The sequence below is a fragment of the Pediculus humanus genome, genomic scaffold (assembly GCF_000006295.1).
Source record: "Pediculus humanus corporis 1103172107560 genomic scaffold, whole genome shotgun sequence".
NCBI classification, from domain to species: Eukaryota; Metazoa; Arthropoda; class Insecta; order Psocodea; family Pediculidae; genus Pediculus; species Pediculus humanus.
The window spans coordinates 210,697-217,087 of record NW_002987175.1 but is presented as its reverse complement, the minus strand read 5'-3'; positions in this window follow the sequence as shown (position 1 = coordinate 217,087).

Sequence of the window (6,391 nt, the reverse complement as noted above, 5' to 3'; positions counted from 1 at the left end):
ATTTAACGCATGAGAAATGTCGTTGGATTATATATATAAAAAAAAAAAAAAATATAAGTTAGGATTTGTTAAAAACATCGGGAATGATCGACTTTATTCGACTTTATTCGTTATCGAAATATTTAAATCGATTTCGACCAATCAAAAATTAGATGATTTGGGATTTAAATTTTTAAATGTCCTCATTTCTATTCGTTTGTTTATTTTTTTTTCCATACATTTTTCGCGTTTTGTGCCCTTTCGATCGTGTTTTTGTTATCATTATCATCATTATCATTATCATCGTCGTCGTCGTAATTTATTTTTAGTGTTTAATTTAATTTAAAAAAATTTTTTTTATTAATTATTTTAATACGAAATTAATTTTTTTAATTTTAATTATAATTAATTTTTTTTTTTTGTTTAAAATTTTCAATAAAATTGCCAAATATTTACCTTTTCTCTCTCTCTCTCTCTCTCTCTCTCTCTCTCTTTCTCTTTCTTTTTCTTTTTCTTTCCCTCCCTCTCTCATTATTCTTATAAATTTTTTAATAATAAAGAATTTTAATAATTTTAATTGCGTGTGTACATAAAAAAAAAAATACGTTAAATAATTAGAGAGAGAGAGCAATTTTAAGAAAAGAAAAAAAAAGGAGGAAGCGGGGCGAGACGAAAAAGGGGAGTGGGAAGTGGATGGGAAGTGTGGAGGGGGAAAAAGAGGAGGGAGGGATAAAATATTAATAATTAATTAATTTATTAATTTATATAATCTCGAAGCGATTTTTTTTTTACTAATTAAAAAAAAAAAAAAAAAAAATTTATCTCATAAAAATAATTTTTTTTATTAATATTATTAAATTTAATCGTTCGGCCGACATTTTGTACAAAAGTATTATTATTATTATCATCATTTACAAATTGTTTTTTTTTTTTTTGACGTCATTAAATTCCAAAACAAATAAATAAATAAATAAAAAAGTAATAAGGAAAATTACAATTTAATGTTATTCACATAATTTTTTTTTGTTTTTTTTTTTTTTTTTTAAACAAATTTATAATAATAATAATAATAATAATAATGATAATAATAATGGTTATCATCACGGGTTTTAACGGCGTTATTTATATATATATATATATATATATATATATATATATATATATATATATTACATTTATTCAACGTTTAAATTAGAGTAGGAAAAAATTTTTTTATACAAATAATATATCTTTCTTTAGATATTCTGTCGTGAGGAACATCAATCTTGATTTTGCATGGATTTGTATAGACGATATATATACGCATGCATGCATTATACGCGGCGTTAAAATCTTTCCGCACTTAGAAAAAAAAAAAACAATTTTTTATATAAAATCACATTTAAATTTATATACTCGTTATACATATATTTTTTCCTAAGGTACGTTACGTTGGGAGAGAGAGAAAAATAAGTAAATAAATAAATATATGTATATAATTTAAAAATGGATATGCGTACATATATATATATATATACAGGTTTAAAAATACATACATGTATATATATGTGAATGAAAAAAATGAAAGTGAGGGAGGGGACTAGGGGTGGGGAAATTTTTTTTTTTTTATTCGGTCCCTTAAAAATATTTAGGAGTTTAAAAAAAAAGAGAAAAGTGGTATTAAAAAAAAAAAAAAAAAAAAAAAAAAAGGCTGCCAGAAATAAAAAATACTACGGGGGAAAAAAAAAAAAATTGTTTGAATAATAATAATAATAATAATAATAATAAAAACCTATGAAAAAAACATCTGGAAACTATTTCGAATTGGAATTCACCCTGCGGGGGATGAATGTTAATGTATTTTTTATATTTATTTATTTATTTAAAAAAAAAAATATGACAGAGGGTTGAAGTTAAAAGAAAAAGGATCGGGAATAAAAAAAAACCAAACGAAACCAAAACCAAAAAAAAATTGATAGGGGAGCGGAGGGGTGAAAAGGAAGGGGGGCTCAAAAGTCACCGAGTTGAAAGTCGTGTGTTCAAATCTTCGAATTGGGAGTTCGATTTCAGCTCGTCCTAACGTGAATAGACCTAAATAAGGGGACAGTGACCTAGTGTCCTTTAGTGGGGATGCGCTGATCCTTGTTTCGTGAGGGTGAGTTTGGGTAATTGATCCAACAAAATGCGGAGGTGCGATGTGAAAGTAGGACGGACCTCTCTCTCTCTCTCTCCGGAAACTCGCAGACTTTACGGAAGAGGCAGGAACGATGGTAACAGATCGGGATTATCTCTCGAAGGGTAAAAAAGGGGAAGTACCGGGATTTTCCTCGAATGGGATTCCCTTTCTCGCGAGTTTGGACCTGATGGTTCTGGCTCAGAAGGGGGTCAAGCATTAAATAGAATTTAAACTCTCGCGAACGCTTCTTCCTCTTGGAAAAAGTTTTAGTTGCGTTGTGGCTTCGGCTGAGTCCCACATTCTCTCTGCTACCAGTTGGGAAGGTTAGTGATATGATATGTTAGTAAATGATGATGATAATAATAAGAAATAAGTTCCTAAGAAATCGGCTAGAATCCTGGAATAAATAAATGCTGGAAAACTCTGACAATTACTCGAAATTATGTCGTGTGATGAAAAGTGATGACGTAATACTCATACAAAATCTGGATAAGATAAGAGGTCATTTAAGGAAAAGAATGAACTCGGAAAAACATCACAAAAAAAAATTTTTTGTCAAGTTATAAAGACAAAACCTGTTCAAACATTTATTCCTTAGGGATGATGAGGATAAAATTCTGGAATAAATGCTGAGAAAGAAAAAAAAAAAAACTCAGACAAACACATGATGAATTGTCGTCATTAAAAATGTGATGATAATAATAATAATAATAGATATATTTTCCACTTTGAGTTTTAAAATAATTATTCATTTAATTTAATTTTTTTTTTTTTATCTTCACTTGATAACATAATCATTAAAATTATTTTAAAAAGTTTTCTTAAGGTCAAACAGGAAAATAAATCAAAAAAAAAAATTTATTCAGTTTTGTAAAAAGAAAAACTCTTTCGTCTCACCTCACGACCTTACTAATAACAATAATAATAATAATAATAATAATAATGATAATACACTCATTTCTGACAATTATTTAATTTATTATCCTTTTTTCAACGAATTGTAATTTATTAAAAAAAAAAAAAAAAAGAAAAGACGGACAACAAAAAATGTGCAATTTTCTCCTTATTGATTTCTCCTCCTCCCTCTTCCCTTTCTCTCCCGATTCCCTCCTCTCCCCTCTCTTCCCCCCTCATTCGAAAATGTAATTAATTAACTTTTTTTTTTTTTTTTAATTAGATTTTATTCATTTATTTATTTATTTAATAAAATATATATAAAATTTTTTGAATAATAGAACGAAAATAATTTTTTTTCTCTCTCCCCCTCTCTCTCTCTCTCTCTCTCTCTTTCTTGATTTATATATATATATATATATAAATATTATTAATTTTTTTTTTTTTTTAAAGAAAATATTTTCTTTTGACACGTTTGTGCTTACATATTTTATTTCCACGTTTTTTTTTTTTTTTAATTTTAATTTTAATTTATCTACGTCTCGTTTTATTGAAAATAATCTTAAAAATGGAAAAAATTTTTTATTGTTTTTCTCGTGGTGCGTGAGCGGTTAAAAATATTATTCAACCTTTTTTTTTTTTTTTTCGAAAAAAGGTTTTTTTTAAAATGTTTCGAAATTTGATTTTATATATATAGAAACATTTTCGAATGCTTTTAAAGTAACAAAAACCAGGCCCTCCTTCTCCCCACTCTCCCCCCTCGAAAAATAAAAATATTGTCCGTTACGCATCGTGTAAAAAAAAGGAAGAAGGATGATTGAAAAAAAAAAAACCGGAAATGGTATGCGAATCATGGAATAAAACGTGTGTGTGCGATTTTTTCTCTTCGTTATTATACAAATACGTATCACTAAATAATAATAATAATGATAATAATAATAATAATATTTTATAAACTACAAATTTTATTCGTTTGAATGCATAAAAACCAAAAAAAAAAAAAAAAATTTCGGATTCGAAACGTTTCTTCTCTCTCTCATCATGTCAGAAAGCTAATGTAATTTTTTTTTAAATATATATAAATGTGTATATATATATATATATATATATATATATATATATATATATATATATATACATATAATTTTTTTTATTTTATTTTTCAAGAGAGAGAGAGAGAAACAAACAAAGAGAGAGAGAAAGAGAGAGGGGATTTAATCGTTTTCGGTCTCTATGATAATTTTTTTCTTTTTTTCTTTTGGCTCGACCGCAAAAAAAAAATTTTTTTTTTTTATTCCATTTTATTTTTTTTCTGTTTTTTTTTTGTTGTTATCACGATGATAAGAGTACGCATGATCGGTTGTTGTAAATTTTTCGTTTGTTGTTGTTGTTGTAGTAATTGTAGTGTCGTTTTTTTTTTTCAAACTAAAACGATTACGTAATCGTAATTACGCACTCATATATATTGAATTTATTTTATCGATTGATTTTTTTCTTATATCTTAACTCTAAAATATTTTTATTTACTTTATTATCATTATCGTCGTCGTCGTGACGTCATTTTCAAAAAAAAAAATATTGTAATATTTATTCGTAAATCGAATACAATTTGATAAATAAACAAACAAACAAACAAAAAATAAATTCGAGTTTTTTATTATTTCCTTTTTGCCATTTTTTTTTCTTCCATGTAGTTATTATTTAAATATTATTATCATTATTACTATTATTATTATTATTATTATTATTATTATTATTATTATTATTATTATTATTATTATTATTATGTAAAAAAAAAAATTACAGTCGTTATAATAAATTTTTATCACCGGTAATAATAATAATTTTTTTTTTTTTGATATTTTTCATTAGGAAGCAAAATAATAATAATAATAATAATAATAATAAATTTTCCCTGGTATCATTATCATTATTATTATTATGTATTTACTTTATTATTAATAATACTATTAATATTATTTTATAATGCTTTAATTTTAAATTTTCGTTAAAAAATAATAATAATGATAAACTTATTAATATTTTTTTTTAATTTAATAAAAACGTCATTATTATTATTAATAAACGGTTTACATACGCGTTTCAAACGTCTAATAATAATAATAATAAAATGCCCGTAAGTGATTAATTATAATGATGATGATGATGATGATGATAATAAAAATTGTTTATCGGTAATTTTCCGCTTTTTTTTCGGTTTTTCATGTTGCGAGCTTTTGGCTCGCCGGTCGTATTCATTATTATTATTATTAATAATAAATAAATAAGTTAAATATTGTAAAATTAAATCGATTCACGCGCATTGCAATGATTATTATTATTATTATTTTAATAATTAAAAAGAATGATAATAATAATAATAATACTTTTTTTTTTAATTAAAAATTATTATTTTGGTTTTAATTTATTGTTTTACTGTTACTGGGAAGAAAGAGGATAAGTAAAAAAAAAAAAAGGAGTGGGGAAAAGAAATAATAATAATAATAATAAGTCAGGGAAGAGAAGGGGGAAGGGAGGTAAGGAAAAGCTAAAGAGAAGGAAGAGGAGGAGTAGGAAAAAGGTTTCATTGTAAATAATTTACGCAGTAAAAAAAAAAAAAAACTTAAAAACTTGATTTTTTTTTTTGCGTTTTTTCTGGTTTTTGCGGCGACGGGGAAAGAAAATTCTAGAAATTTTTTTTTTTTCAGCCCATTTTCGGACGAGAATTAATTTTTTTTATCATTTTCATTTTTTTCTTTCTTTTTTCTTTTCTTTTCTTTTCATTTGCTTCAAGTCTCAAGTCGCACATTTTTTTTTCCAAACCATTGTTATTAACTTTAAATCTTTTCATTTTTATGAAAGGTTTTCATCTTTTCCTCCTCCTCTTTTTCCTCCCCCCCCCCTTTTACCCCTCCTCCTTTTCCTCCTTCTTATCATTCTTCTTTTTTCTTATTTTTTTTTTTTCATTTTATTGAACTCGTGATAACAACAAGAACAACAAGAACAACAACAATGGCAACATGATTGGACATTGTCAGACTAAAAACAAATAAATTACTTTATCTTGACCATTGTTTACCCTCTTTTTTTTTTTTGTTGACCGCCTTAAATTAAATTTATCCCTCCCTCTCCCCCTTCTCCAGTTTTCTCCAGTTTTTTAATTACATTTTCTCTTGTAAATAATAATAATAATAATCGAAATTAATTGGAGTATTTATATTTAAATTTTTTTTCAAAATAACAAAAAAAAAATATTTCGGAAAAAGAAAAAAAAAGGAAAGGAAATAACAATAATAATAATAATAATTTTTTGTTATTTTCCATTTGAACTAGAGAGGGAGAAAGAGAGGGAGGGAGGGGGAA